The sequence below is a fragment of the Melanaphis sacchari genome, unplaced genomic scaffold (assembly GCF_002803265.2).
Source record: "Melanaphis sacchari strain LSU unplaced genomic scaffold, SCAv2.0 Contig228_pilon_pilon, whole genome shotgun sequence".
Classification (NCBI taxonomy): Eukaryota; Metazoa; Arthropoda; class Insecta; order Hemiptera; family Aphididae; genus Melanaphis; species Melanaphis sacchari.
The window spans coordinates 73,004-90,393 of NW_020271105.1; the positions used below are offsets into that span (position 1 = coordinate 73,004).

The following is a 17,390-nucleotide window of genomic DNA, read 5'->3' on the forward strand; positions in this document are numbered from 1 at the left end:
ATGTAAAGCTATTTGGTCACCTATAAAGAATAAAACGAAACGATTAACTCGATTTTACTAATAAATAATAACACTCATTCAAATCATCAGAATAGTTCCATATTAAAAATTTTATTATAAAAACTATATAATAGCTTTAAAAAAAAAAAATTATAATTTAATTTTATAGTTCTACTATAAATATAATTGAATTAAATACGTTTGATTTATAATTTATTTGTAATCTTAGATTGTGAAAGTAAGTTAACTGTCTTAAAATTAATAATTTTTTAACATTTAAGTACAATAAAATAATACTTTTGTATAACATGTCATAAAAGGCTTACTTTGTAATTCATATAATCATATTGATATAAATTTTATATCTAAACATAAAAAATTATTTCAATTTAACATTGTATTCAATTATAGTGAGATTAAAATAATTATGCATTATAATTTTCAAACTTAATTATAATATATTAAGAACTGAATAATAAATGTTTAACAATTATTGTTAAGAGTATCATTCATGAAATTAGCATAAAAACGTTTTTGCATTTACATTATTTTTTTCAAATTTTAATTTTATAAACAGAAGTTATTAAAGTCGTATATTTTGGTAAGTGTATAATTGATTAACGAAAATACAGATCCTTATAATTAAATATTCTTATATGACATTAAGGTTCGTGATAAGTCAAAATTTAACTAATTTTAATGGTAGATATTTATATAGGTAACGGTACGCTAGCTCCTCATGTTAAAAATAACATAATATGTAAATAAGTTAAAGATCACTATAACATTCCAAAAAAAAAAAATAAAAATACTACTTATAAACTGTATAATCTAAAAACTGTTTGGTTGTAGATAGTTTTATCATATTTATTATTTTTTTTATTTTTAGATAATGCATATAATAATATCGTAAAAACATATGAAATATGTAAGAAAACTAATACAGTATATTTTTTTGAACTGATTTTATTATGCTGATGAACTTTTACTAAGATATTATCAATAAAACTAAGATTATGATGTGATAAATATAAATGTAATTTAAAATAATAAATAAAAGATACAGACTATCAATTAATAATATTATTTTAATTATATCTGATATAACATAATCTATAATATTAATTTATTAAAAATAAAAGTTCTTATTATAATTCTATAATTTACGTAACTCGAGTTCACATGACATTCTTTAGTGTATTGAAACTCGACCTTGTTACACATCATTCATATTACGCATAGGTAAAATCATTTTGTAGTCGTCGTCATCGTATTATGTATATTTGTACATATACATTTATCATTATTACACATTATGATCTCTAAGTTGACTAGACACATTTCCCAATAACCATGAATGAACTATCCTCTTAGAAAATTCACTTTTCACGTATTCCAAACTCGAGCAATGACGTTAAGACGCAATCGCACAGTCAGGTGCCTATGTTATTTTTCGGAAAAAAAATCATTGCATTATTAACAATTTAAAAAATAAGGTTAATAGGTCATTGTCGACTAAAATAAAAGTTCTCCATTTACATTAGTTACAATTATTTTAACGTCACATAAAAAGATGGAAATTAAAACAATGTAAGCGGAATTCGTCTTATTTCACATCTCACGATAGGCTACACCTACTCTAATCGCCTCTCTTTACTGTTAACTTTGTTACTAATACCATAGTGAAATTTAAAATTTAAAACATGTTTAATGTTTATGCTGCCTTTAAAATATCCGATTTACATAGAAAATTTGATTCAATATTAAATGACTTCCCGGTACTTTCACTTATTCATTTCAAATTAATAACATCTCCTACCTGACCTACCTATAATTTAATTAGTTTGAAATGGCTGTTTACACATTTCCTTCAATCCATATATGGAGTTTATCTAATATACGCGCTATCCAGTTCAATGTTTTTCTCATATGCAATTACATAGACATACATATTTCTACTCCAGTTTCGGACAATGCATGATGTAGAACCTTATCTGATCAATAGTAGAATACGTCGAGTTACGTGTATACTGCGATGTAGAAATGATCGAAATTAAATTTGTTTATACCTAATATTTACTAAGAAAAAAAAAATATTAATAAATTCATCATTTTTTTAAACTAATAAATTAAGTTCATTGTTTTATCTACTCACGCAAAATGGGTACCTACTTTAATTTTTAATATACAAATTTATTTTAAATCATGTTATACTTTAGATTGGTGTGATTGCTTATATTAAGAAGCAATCAATTATCTAGTTATAAAGCAAAAACTAAAAATATATAATTAATTATTAATAGTTACATGCTTTCTTCTTTAGCTATTGAAGATCCACATTCTCAGAAAGACAAAAATGGTAAAAATCAAATATAAACGAAATTAGATTTTAGGAATAGTGTACTTCAGTGTCTGACGCGTATCTACCTATTTTTACGTCATATGCAGTGATTGGTACAAATACCCATTTATTAAAGCCTTTATTGTAAATCTATCATGCTTGATTTGATTACAAATTTAAATTTAACAGGTGCATTTATAAGCTGATCAATTTTTGAACGACTAGCGAATGATAGACCAGTGTTTATAATCATTATTAGTTGTCATATTATCGAACATGTACTACGTAGTAAGAATTTTCTTCTTCTTCTTATAATATAAAATGAGTATATTTCGCTTTTTTTTCCGATAAGTATAGTGTCCCGACCAATCGGAAAATTAAATTTTTCTTCGTCAAATATCTCCTAGAACGTTATCTCACATCGTTATCGTTATTATCGGCCGTATTTATTATTGTAGTTATTGTAATTATACCGTTTTTTCGGCTATTCACCCGATTTCCGCTCTTTAGCGACCTTTTTCCGTCGCGTTCTCGATCCTGTTGCGTAGAGCGCGTCTTTTTCGTCCCATCCGTGTGCGTTTTCCCGCAGATTCGGTCCTCGGCCGCGGTTGTATCCGTCACAGGGGCGGTCGCCCGTTTTTCTCTCCGCGCGAGTCGGTATCGCCTTTTTCGCGTCTGCGCGTTTTCTGATTGCCTGGAACGTGTCTTTCGCGAGCCGCGTGTCCCCGAATTTCGTTCGCGGCCTACGCAATCGCGTCCGGAAAACGCGTACTCGCGGCGTGTTCTCCGGTCGGTTATCGTATCGTCACGTATACTCCTGTTTGTTTTTTTACGATTCCATAAATTAGTTTTCTTTATATTGAATATGTGTTGTTTTGTTTTCGGTGTCTCCACCCTCGCACGCCTCCGCGACCACATTAGTACTGTCTCGATAACGTACGAAATACGATTATGTGTATAAAAAAGAAACACGCGTCGGGTTTAACAGATTCTTATGTGTATTACAAAAACAGATCACAAGAGTCTTGCTCTCGAGTCGTTTTAATATTTTTAATTGCATACATTTGGGGCGATATCGTGATATGTGTATGTGATAATAACCTTAGTACATCATTAAGACATGTACAATTAATTAATGTAAGAAATACATCAGAAACACTCTGAACGACAATAAATATGCGATTTACGATTTCATGACACACGAATCGTAAAAATTGTATTGGTTAAACGACGTGTAATGTTGTATTCGTTGCATCTCTATAACGGTTTAAGGACTCGAGATTCGATTACGGTTTACAATTCAAACGGTAGTCGATAGGTGTTAGGATAGGTTTCCCCAAAGATAGGTAGGCAGGTCCAAATTCCGTTTAGGCGAAATCGGGGCTAGCGATAACTGACACACGTATTCAGATTTTTTTTTTTTTTTTATTTTTAAATGTTTAAAATTTAAAATAACGTATTATTATAAATAATTATAATATATAACATGTAAAAATAACTTTTCGAATTTTGAACTGAACCGAACATTAGGGGTTCGGTTCGGTTTGGTTCGAGATTTGAACAGTTCGACCCATCACTAGTACAAAGTATGTGACATTAACGAAAAAAATGTTTATAATTGTTATATACATTGTTAATAACCTGATTAAAAAATAACAACGAATATATTAATTTTCTAAGGTTGTATTATCTTCTACTTTTTCTTCTTCTTCTGGCTTGATCTTCTTTACGATAAATTTTGCCGCTATCACAACTTCACGCCACTTTTCCCGGTTATGGATTATATTATTCCTGTCATTAACTCCTGTCCTTTTTAAATTGTCTTCGACCACATCCATCCATCTTAAAGTCGCATTATAAACATATTTATATAGGATTATAATATTTTTATTATTTTCCATTTGAGGTGCAACAAAACATACATAATGCTGGTGAAGAATCCACAATAAAACGTTTAAAAAAACAGGCTAAAAAAATGATAAAAACATCAAACAGGAAACCAAATCGTATTAATGTAAAAACTACTGTTCGAATTCTAATCCATGATGTTGATAAGGCTAGAGGATCACCTTGTATTTTATTATCATTATTGCCAATGTTCAAGATGGCTTGTACAAATAATATATAAATGGTTACATTAAAAATTGAAAGATTATAAAAAAAAAAATATTTTTTATTTATACAACTATATGTACAGAAAATGATTTTTTTGAGCAAAAATAACAGAAATAACACCATAAGACGAAAACTTTATTGACTTAACGGAAACAAAACTATTTAGCAAAATAAAAGGAAATTATTCTCCAAGAGGTTGCTAGCATAATAATTGTATTGCTATGAGTTAGGGATATTCAAAGGTGTCGTTGTAAAACAATACTCAAAATAATATATGCGCTTGTCAAGCAGCTAAAAAAATATGAATTCAAAGTACCGTTGTTGGATACAAAACCAATTTCTTCCAGCCTATTTCGGCATTGCCACAACACCCCGTGTGGCAACGTTGTGTTGTAACGCGTCCCGGACGCGACGCACAATTTTGACCTTTGTACCCTCTTGTGTGGGGGACGATATCGCGCGTCTAGGCGATCCGTCGTCGCCCCGGTCGCAGTTGTTTTGTTTTTTACCGTACATCGGTCCAGTGTGCACGACCAGTGCCACGTTCGTCGGCAATACCGCCATTTTTTTGTGTTTTTTAATATTTTATTTTTCTTTTCGATCGTCCGAACAATCATCACTACCGACAAGTCTCCATCAACAACAAACAGGTCGTACGCAATTTTTCATTATTATTATATTATTAGTTGTTGTAATAGTAACTGTCATGTTATTATGATTTGTTATCCATTAAGTTTGTTTATTTTTGTTTATTTGACTGATCATTTGTATATCTAATTGTTCTTTTCGTTTTCGACGCGTATTAAATTATATTCATTTATAACTATCAATTTATTTTGTTTTCATATCTGTTGTAAAGGCAACCCAGCACTCATCACCTAACTAATCAACCTTGGTACTCTTTCTTTTTATTGTTTTGTGATACAGTCCACTCTCCTCTCCACATCAAACAAGAATTTTCGTTTGTTCGGATTGTGTGCAGCCTTCTCGCACAACCATAGTAGTTTATCATGTGAATATTATATATTTGCATGATTATAATAAGTGATTTTTTCGATTCAAGTTATATTTTAGTAAATAAATGGAATATCACCCAAATTGTAAATCAATTGTAGGCATTTTATTTATTACTTTAGTCATTGTCAACATTGACTGGATAAATTAAAAAAATCTTTATAGTTTTAAACATCAATCAACTATAAAAGTTATGCTTTTGTAGTTTTTTTCACTGCGGTAGACGTTCAACGTTATTCACCAATTTTCGATGATATGCTTTGGTTAAACGTTATAAAAACTGTTCAAAAATTGATCAGAATCAGACATTTAATCGTTCTATACGATTCTAAAATAAATCAAATGCCCACATTAAATGCACTTATGTTACAATACATCTAAATACAAACATGTAGTTTTTAACAAAACATTTATTGACATATTTTATAATTGTATTTAGTTATAGACAATGCCAAGAATTCCAGCTCTCCAAGAGGTAAATTATATTTTGTAAAACATTTTTTATAGCTTACGTATCCTTAAATTTGTGAGTTTTACGTATTCTGTAAAAAGTCACATTATAATAATTACAATAAAAATCGCAATTAATACTCGATAGGTATGCAATATTTATTTTCCCGGAAAACCGATATGTATAAAGATTATATATTCACAAATGTAAATATGATTGTAGTCGTGTAAAACTTAATTTATAATTATTAATTACGTGTTCCATCGTTCATAATCTTGTTACTTTCTTCGTCAACAACTGCCTAACATGAAAAGAGTTTGTATATATATATATATTTATATATATTGAAATATATGCACATAAATGCAAATATCATAATATAAAATTATAATTTATCGTATTGAAATAAATAATCCTTAAGAATGAATAATTATTATTTAAATAGTATATTAAGCTAATTACTCTAATATATAGTAGGTATATATATATATATATATTTTTTAGAGATTGTACAGATTTACTACCAATATAATATTGATATTATTGAAGCTAACTCATCTGGTACGTATTCTATTGTACACTAATTATTAATAATAATTTTTTGGTAGTACATATTTAGTTAAATTATAAAATAGCAATACTGTGCGTGTACTGTGTTGATACCTAATCTCAATCAACTCAAACAGTGTAATATATCGAAAATAGGCTCACAACAGTTAGCTCCAGATGTTCAATAAATAAATAACTTGTCAAAAATGACACTTAACTATTTATTAAATTAGTGGACGGTAAAAAACTTTTATTTTATCTTACTTAATTGTATTTTAATCATATATGATAGTAAATGATAATGTTACTTATTGTATGCCAGTAAAAAAATATAATTAATAATAATCCACCAAACTGTGGTACAATTTTTGGAGTTGACAAATTTTGCCAACAGGCAATCTGAACCGTGTGATGAATGTGAGTTTAGGAGAAGGTAAAATAAATATAACAATGTTCGTTTTGTGTTATTTCGAGTTGGTAATATTTTCGTACGAAAGAAATAAATTTCGAAAAAAATAGTGTATAAACAATGTACAAAATAAAATATAGTGTGATGTGACGCTGTGCGTACACAAGAAAGAAACACTGAATGTCACGCGGTATGTGGTGTAAAGACCGACAGTATTGTGCGGTTAGCGATGGTGCGTAACGTGAGCGGTTTGGTTATTTGGAGATATTTGAGCTGGCGTATAAGAACTCCAGTGGACGAGATCGTTTAGGTTATACCGTTGGCGTGTCGTGCTGTTGAGGAGAGGTGCGCGGTGTGTACAAAATACATCACGGTACGAAACATAATTCTTACAATAAACATGACAAATATTTACAATAAGTACAATAATTACAAAATAATACAATATTGAAAATATAGTTGTGATAATGCGGTTATATCTCCACATTATTAAACACCTAAACGACAAAAAAACAATCGCCCGTCGTTAGGTCGAGATGAACGCTGGCTCGAGTCGGTCGATGGACATCCAGATTGTCTTGACCGCGTCGATTCTTATGAAGACGTGACTAACCCGGTTTAGGTAGGTACTAGGTAGGCACAAATGTGGTACGTCAGTTGTCGTGATTTGTCCCGGGCGTATATCGCAGCTGACACATTTTTGGTTATAAGTTATAACTTTTAAGCCATCTAAACAATTTGCTTCCGAATTCCTCTGTTCCCATCTGCTCAATATTTCTGATCTAAATCGATTTTATTCGATTTTTAACCCTTTGCCCTTTAGTAGCTGACCGATTGATTTACAAAAATTAATACGGTATTTCAATAGAATAACTCAGTTTCCTATTATTATACGTTAGTGGCTACTACACTATTTTTTATTTTTACTTAGCTTCGCGCCACTACCGGCGCGCTGGATAATATAAAACATAAAACTGTACACAATCTCCTTATGCAATGACTTAAAGCCTTGAAGTACAATAATTGTGTTTTTAATACAAAAAAGTAAAGTTATAATTACCAATACCACTAGAAAAAAACGATCTGATAAAACTGCTTTAGTTTCTAAATGGACCTAGGAATTGACTAATATTTCTGAAATAGATTTTCTGCTAGATTTTAATTGAATGATAAACCTCAACAAATGATTAGTTTTTTATATTACTATATACTAAATCTAAAATTACTTTTATTCTAGTGTATGAATTTATTATTGGTGCACGATAAGCAACAATGTTGAAAAGGATAGTTTTTTTTTTTAGAACAAGAAGATTTAAAATCAAAACAAAGTTATTGATTTAAGAGAGTCCTAAAATTATTATGCATTTACAAAAAATAATATTTTTTAAATAATTTATGTATAAATCATAATTTATTTTAATTGAAAAACTATATTTTGGAGATTTAATTTATCTCAAATTTAATCCTATACGATATTAGCCCTTAATCTATAATAAAAACACGATTTGATTGAATGAGATTGGTTATCATTAATAATGACAAATTTTTATATTTTATCATAAGTTTTAAGTAGTTTTTTGTTAATTTATTTAGTATTTTTTTCATTTTATGTAACATTATTTATTAATACAAAGGACAAATTTTAAACGAATTTATACCTACATAAACTTAAATATTTATACATTTTAAATTTACCTATTTAACATTCTAGAAATCATAAAAGAAAAATTAATTTATAATAAAGGTATTTATTTTTGTTTTTAGAATATGTTTCATTCGGTCCTCAAACATGGTGTGAAAAACACATCCCCATATTTATAAATCGAATAAAATTGAATAATTAAACTATCGACACTATTAAAAGCAAGTGAATATATCAAGCCGATTGATGAAAATATCAAAACTATTGAAAAATAACCTCAAGATAATAAAAAATATTATGTTTAATTTATTTAATGAACATAGTTATGTCATTATTAGTTAATTATCATATATGTTGAAATAATTAATATTCAAACTCAACGAAACACAATTAAATTGTATTTTTTGGTATTTACACTTAGGTTCAAAGAGCTGGTCAATTATAAATTATTTATCTAATATTTGTTTTTTTTTTTTTTTTTTATTGGCAGAGAGGATATGTAAAATATTAGTTGTTATAATAACGGCTATTAAAAATTAAAAACTTTAATTCATTTGAAATTTGACATCAATCAAAATAAAACAGTGGTTCTACGGTCAAGTATGTTTTTAGTGTTCATCGTAATAGATTTTATAACTTTAATGGATGTATTAAATTTTGAGTTGAGTGCTTTTTCAAAACTGCACTTCCTACTGATAAAAAACATCCTGCTTCGGATCAAAAGTTTACTTAGGTTTGTTTGCTAAGATCCCTGTTTGAACCCTTCTTTAAATTTCTAAGTTTGAAAAATTGGCTCCTAGGTTTTACCTCTTCAACAAATGTCAGGTCTACAAGTATGATAGACATAGCTATTATTCGCTACACGCTTACACAGTGCGCACATAATCTTATCTTTGATTAAAATGTTCTACTTAATAACACCATATTGTACTAAAATAAGAAGAAAAGAGGCTGGAAATTGATTCAGAGCCCAAACCATTTTTTTTTTTTAAATTAACAGTATATGAAATCCCCTCACAAGATTTATTCTCCCGGACAAAGTCTCAAAAAGATCTAGGATCGGCTTTTAGCTTACACTCAGTTCGAGTAAAGAGCGGTTATTAGCAACTTTTGAATTCAAATTTATAACGAGTCCAGAGATTAAAACACTTGTTTAATTTCTGAAACAACCGAACACTAAATTTGGCCTGATCTCTCATCTTAGAGCATATTATCTCAGGATGGCATTTGAAATAGAAATTAAAATATTTATGAGAGTTATCAAGAAGTGGAAGGCCACAGTTAATGGCGAATTTAATAACAAAGGTAGGGTGACAGGGAACAGAAACCATTTCTGATTTTTGTAGTTGTTAGAAAACACCAGATTAAGAATATCTCAAAAGTGACTCGAGACCCCATTAAGTTGGAAACAATTATTGAATATAAATATATTAATAACACGCTGCACTCTAGGACATGAAGACGAATAAAATATTAGGCTATAAACGATCACCCGTTTTCAATAAGGGATTGCACTTGCGCGTTTCAATTATTAGGACAGAAGTGCAGCATCGAGGTCACTCTTATGAAACAAGAGATTTCACTGGCACGTGTTTGCAATTATGAGTAAATTGCATCCTAGAGATTGTTCTTCAACAACAATAAATATCAAAAACAACTCAAAGGATATCTACAAAATGCAAGGCCTCAGACATCAATAACAAGGAACCTATTTTATTTATAAGGGAGCTCAGAGAACAGAAAGATCTGATGTACCATAACCGTTAAGATCTGAAGACTTTTAACCACTTAGCCGTTATTTAACTATTTAAATTATACTTTGTTTAATTTAAATAAAAACCTAATGTTCGTTAATTAATTGTATTATTTATGTTTAGCCACGAGGCTCCTACAAATCTGTGGTCGGCCTCGCTGACTACACCACCGAGAGATGAACTTGGAATAAACGTGGATAATTGCTTAAAGAGAGGTGACCATACAAAATATAAATATTCGAGTCGTATTTAAAGTATGGATTACACAAATATAATATTAAAATGTACAAATTAACGTATCACCAACGACGAAGTGTTGACAGTTTATACAATGATTGATAATAGACTAACAGATATCACAATCACTTTCGTCGTGGTGATAATAATAATAATAAGAATAATAAGAAATAATAATAATAATATTCGGCCAAATACGATCTAAACAATCATGGTACAATTTGTATATATAAAAATAAGATATGAAAATAATGACAGTATTTACGTGACTCCGTTCCTATGCCGATGTTGTCGTTGGTAGGTGACCAATTGACGGCGACAGTCAGTCCACTGGTCAGCTGTTTCTTCTTGAGCACGACGGTATAACAACAGGTAACCAAAACAAAGATAATAAGCTGATAGTAGACAACACTTGCAAAGTTGCAATTCACATACGTCGACCGATCGGTACACAACGGAAGTCGCGTTGTAATGTTTATTAATTTAGCGACGATCGGAACGACACAGACTCGATTCTAAACGAAGACCGCAAGGCAATGTATATATATATATATATATATATTTAAGTTTAGCGGAGTGCGGAGAACGCGACAACGATATATATATATATACGGTTCGGAACGCGAAAGGTGTAACCGTTTTGATTTCAAACACAAGAAAACCGACCTATGCGAAGGTAAAAGTCTAAAACAGGCGCACACTTGGACACTTGGACGCTGTTCACAAGACGGTCTGAGGTGGCAACGTGCTGAAAACTTGTTACTACGAAGGTGTCGCACAGAAGAGTCCTTGTTACCACCAAGGCGTCGCACAGAGGAGTCACTATTCTTTTTGCCGATGTCTCCGACAACACCAAAAAATAATGCTATCCGAAATTAGTGGCCAATGACCCTATATCACCTGAGATAGGGCAATATCTGTACGTAATCTTTACGTCGGTTATAATTCCGTAAAGATACGTGATTGTGAGGGCCGTTGACCTACTAATCCGTTTTTACTGTCGGACAATCGATTTCAGAATAGCATATAATAGGGCCATCGACCCCAGAGGAGAGGAGTCGCGATTAGGGCGGCAAAAAATCTATTTGAAGTTATCGCACTCGATAACTTGCGCAAACAATTTATTTATTCAAATTATTAAAATAATTGATCGCTGAAAATACGCACGCAACAGTGTAAAGGGTGACTCTCCACAAATAGTTTTTAATATTTACGTGTAAAACCATAACTATTTAGTGTTTATTTTATTTTATGGTTTAAAATAAATAATAATGCTCAACCAAGGATATTGCTTATGGCGAGTTTCCACATAACAGTATACAAATATTATTCAGTTTAATCATTGATTAAACATACAATATTGTATGTTTAATCAATGGTTTAATTCTAATAACCTAAAAGTTTAATTCTGTTGACTGTTGTCTGTTTATGTATATAAATCGATTATACAATAAACAATGCCAACAAGACGCAAAGGGTCAGATTTGGCCCGTCGAATGACCAAAACTTCCTAAAAAAAATATCGTCAATAATATTTGAAAATATCAACATTCAGAATAAAAATATCTTCCTAAAATTGAACTTATTAACCTTCAATGACCATCGCACTGTTATAAAATATCTTGCCGAAATTAAAAGTCTCATACATATCGACTATCGGTATATATAAATCTCTATGTAATAATTAGACTACAATGTCACTTATGTAACCTGCCTACAGAACCGTAACAAATCACCAATTCTAATTTTATTGTCGCCACAATTCTTGATAAATCAGTGAATAACATTTTCTCTCTCGATCGTCTCTTTCAGTGTGTAATAATGATGGAAAATAACAACTATAAACTATATTCCTCAATGTCGAAATCGTTAACGTTTTAATTAAATATATAAAATATTTTTATTAATTACCTCCTAAATGTGGTAAATATCCAGTACAACACCACTGTTCGGAATGTACTAAAGATACAAATAGCACACCTATCTTCGTATATCGTAACGGAAATGACTCATCGAACTATAAAGGTTGCAAAGTTTATAAACAAGTTAAACAGCAAAGTTAAGTTTCTTGGAAATCCACCTAAATATCTATAACTTATTTCCAAACCCATATTAGTCCTTAAGTAAAAAATCCACAAAGCCAATTTTACTCAGGAAAAGTAAAGATACTAAAAGTAAAACTAAATCAGATGATCAAAACACAACACAAATATTACCACTGAACTCATAAAATCGTTAATGATTTTATTCACATATTTTTTTTATATCTCTATTTAATAATCTCAATGTCAATTGATATAAAAAATATTAGTAATATATCCATCATTTACTGGAACGTAAATGGTATTAAACGTATTCGTAATATCTTCGCTTCATTATTATCTCATCATAATGTCGATATTACCTATTATTTTAAAATTGCTCAATTTAAATCAGTGTGTTCAATATTACAAAATATTTTAATATTTACAAATTGTATCTGAAAATTTCAATTATAAAATATAAATATTATAATGGGATTGATATTTGATATTAGATATTATCTAATATGTAATAATTGATAACTACGTAGGTTATAATGATAACAAATTATTAAAAACGAGGGAAATAATATCAGACTAACGGCCAGCGTTACGGCAGTGATAATGTTTGATTCGCGCATAAAATAATTGCTATTCTATGAATTAAGTAATTACTCTATGTGCTATCATAGACATAATACGAATATGGCTATATGCTATATATCCACCTTGGCTGGATGCTATTAGAAAATTGAAATATCCAGTTATCAGTTATCAACTACTAAGTATTTGCGAAATACATACTGTTTGTATTAATTGTCAATATTGTAATAGTATGTCATTGTATTTGTTACCACTTACAATATCTCAGTTTTTATTTTTTATTTTTAGTAATTAATATCTATTAACATGGAAAAGTTAGAACCGAGTAAAACGAAACGATAGACTTTATAATCGTACTTTTTTAAACAGGTAGGTTAAAATAAAATTGGATACTGTTTGATAACACGAAATATAAGTGTTTCAATTAAATTAACTGAATAATACTGTGTCTACAAATTTAAATACAATAGAGGAAAACACTGATTCATGTATTGAAAATGGTGACAATGTGCCAATTAAAACAACTGATCGGGTAGTTTTATTATATTTTATATTAATGTAAATTATAGTCTAACCATAACATGAAAAAAATAAAAGATATTGAAATGAATGACATTGTTTCAACCAACCTACATTTAGTTTAGTCTTCTAAACCAAATCAGGTAAATTCATAAGTACTGAAAACAAGTTATTATTATTATTAGTGATGGGGATGAAATCCGGATTCTTCGAAAATCCGTCGAATCCGGATTTCTGATTTCGGATTTCGAGCTTTTAAATCCGGATTTTGGATTTTGGTATTCGAAACTCCGGATTATCGGATTTCAAAATCCGAAATTTGGTTTATCATTGCAATTTCTGTATTCTAATCATATAACTTTCATTATGCCATTTTTAGTCGTTCTTTTAATTATCGGACAGATGATGGTGGTCTAAATAAGATATATCAATAATTGGTAAACATTTCAAGTCTCACGTATACCATTATTTTGGCGATACGACTAATAATACCTAACTAAAATGTATGATGTATTTATGATATCTGACCTATATATTTAATATTACACAAACGTGTGCATGAAATTCTAATTGGGTTTGACAGTTGTATTATTATTAAAACACCTGATATCAACATTTTGTATATATTATATATATTTTCCTATATCTATTTATAATATCGTACAAAGAAAAACACACTTGTATTGATAAATAAAGTTTGTAGACTTTTATAGTATGCTTCTAAGTTTAAACTCTATCTTTGCGATAACATTGTGAACAATATGTGTTGTAACAAGATACCTACGCGTTCTGCAGTACTCGATAAGCACTATTCAAAACAAACAACAACTATTTCTAGTTCTTAATTTTAATCATGGCTCGCAGTAAAATATGGCAGTATTTTAAACGTAATAAATCTAATGAATCGGCGAAGTGTTTAATTTGTGATTTTGAGTTGATGAACAATGGATCTACATCATCTTTATGGACACATTTTAATGCGTGACAAAATGAAAATAATACACCACCAATGGACGGCAAAAGGTAATTAAAATTATATTTTATTCATTTAAAATTTTAAAATTTCTCATTACGTATAAGTACGACTTAACTATAGTGATGGGAGTAATGAAATTAAAATGATTATGAAAATATCGAATGATATTACCATTGAAATAATAGTTACAGATAATTTTATTAAAATTTATTTAATTAAATAGAATGATATTTAATATTATAGCGTGTTGGGAGATGGTAAACTGCGGCAAAATTTATCTTTTCAAAAGTCGATATGTAAACTGCGGCAAAAAAAAAATTAAGATTATACAAACTGCGACAAACCATAAGATACATCATACAATGACTGCAATTTATTTTTATATACTTATACTATATATACTATGTATGTATATCGTTAATTGTGAAGGTTTGTGTAAAAATTGGTAAATCCAAATGTATTTTTAGTTTTAACGACTTCAACATATGTTATTACGATATCATACTTTTTATAACTATTAGAACAATATAATAGTAAATAAATACTTTTGATTTCTCCCTTGTAACTCAATTTTGCCCTCAATTATATCATTTTAGAAAAACAAGGCCGCCGCCTCTCCCAACACACTATAATAATCATTCTATTCAGTAAAAATAAGTTTAATAAAAGTAACAGCAACATATTTCAATGGTAATATCTCATTCTCATTTTATTCATTCCATCACCTGTACATAATAATTTAAACTGAAATAAATAAAACTATATTTTAATGCCACATATCCGACAATCAGTATATTTTCATTTTATGCCACGTCACTAAAACCTCTGCATCAACAATCTGAAATTAGCTGCTATAAACTAAATAGACTAATGGATATACTGCCATATTACTGCAACCACTCAAAGTAGAACTAAACAGATTGATGTTGTGCTGCTAATAAGTATATCAGTACTGTCAGTAGCTTTATTACTGGCGCTGACTCTTATCGCGAATGAGTTAAACTTGAAGCATACTGCTAAAGTCTGCAAGCACGACTATCCATGCAATGTGTTTTTCTTTGTACGTATTGAATGAAAATAGCTATATGGCTATGTACAAAATGTTGATATCGATGTTTTAACTAATAATGCAACTGTCAAACAAGTAAATGCGCATTTTGTGTAATATTAGCATATAGATAAGATATCATAAAAATACATGTCTACCATTTAGTTGGTATTACGTGTCTTGTCGCCAAAAATGTGTTTCCGTGAACTAATGTTCTATTATTGATATGTCTTATTTGAACCGCCTCTTGTCCGACAAAGAACGACTAAATAACCGGACCCGCTTATGATTAGAACACGAGGCTGATATTCAAACCCAATTTCGGATTTTGAAATCGATAATCCGGTTTCATGCCAAATCCCAAAATCGGATTTAAAGCAATCCAGTAGAAAATCAGTTCGTGATTTTCGAAGAATCGGATTTCATCCCCATCATAATAATTTACCCATTTGTTTGAAGTATGAGTTGGTGGCTTTAATGACAAATAACTCTTTATTTTTCATGTTATGAGACCCAGACAATTTGACCAATATAAAATATATTAAAACTGCCGTCATTGTTTTAGTGGCTTTGTTATTTTCAATAAATGAATCGATGTTTTCTATTGTATTTAGAACACAACCGAACACCATTATTATTCGATTATTGGTAGTACTTATATTTCTTGTTATCAAGCAATCATTTTATTTTAACCTACCTGTTTAAAAAGTACGACCCTTAGAATAAACTCGTTCGTTTACTCATTAAATGTTATGGGCTATTGGTACTAAAATGAAAATAAAAACTGTGTGTAGTGAAACTAACGATGACACTATGTGGTCTTAAAACGGTATCTTCTGCGGTAGTTGACGATAACGAATTATTTCAGCTGACAACTCCGGCAGATACCTGGCACATATATTAATGATATGTCTATGACCAGCACATGAAGTATTAGCAATTCATCAGAACCAACAATGACACATGCGCGATCAACATACTTCACCTTGGCATGACCGCCGTCGATATTATTTCATAGTTTTCTTGTTGAATATAACACGTGATTATCCCATTATTACATATTGGGCAATAATATCAATGTGTCCCATTATATGTTGCTCTTATAGAAACCTGTTGTAATAAAATATTTGTATTGAACACTGATTTAAATTGAGCGGTACAATGACCAGATGACTGTCTATGATGAGACAATAATGACACGGCACGGGCGTTTAATACCGTTGCGTTCGATGACAAACCCTGTATTTTTATGTCCGTGACATTGAATTATTAAATAAGAGATATAAAACTATGGTCGTCATTGACATTTTATGATTCAGTATTGCTCTGATTGTTTTACTGTATCTTTATACCAGTAAATTGACTTTACGCAGAACAACTGGTTGAAGCTCAGTTGTTAATTTCAAGTAACTTTATGTTTAACTTGTTTGCTGCTTTTACGACATACTAATTTCAAATGATGCAGTGTGTATTCTACATCTTTTGTACATTCAGACTATTTACACATTAGAAGGTAATTAATAAAAATATTTTACTATATTTAATTAAAACATAACATTCATTGAAGAATGGTTATAATTGTTGACCTCCATCATTATTACACTGAAGACGATCGAGAAAATGTTGATACTGATTTATCAAAGAATGACATTTAATAAGTAGGGTGATTTGTTACCGATTTCACCAACAGGCGAAGCAACTACGTAACTTC

The 17,390-nt window shown here is 29.8% G+C and overlaps 1 long non-coding RNA gene across 1 annotated transcript; it reads left to right on the forward strand.

Annotated features, from left to right (window-relative positions):
- The first annotated feature begins 888 nt into the window (after positions 1 to 888).
- On the forward strand, positions 889 to 6,461 carry LOC112594279. Its single transcript, XR_003114646.1, has 4 exons — positions 889 to 928; positions 2,324 to 2,359; positions 5,910 to 5,945; positions 6,426 to 6,461. It is a non-coding gene; the product is annotated as an uncharacterized LOC112594279 (long non-coding RNA).
- The last annotated feature ends 10,929 nt before the right edge of the window (positions 6,462 to 17,390 follow it).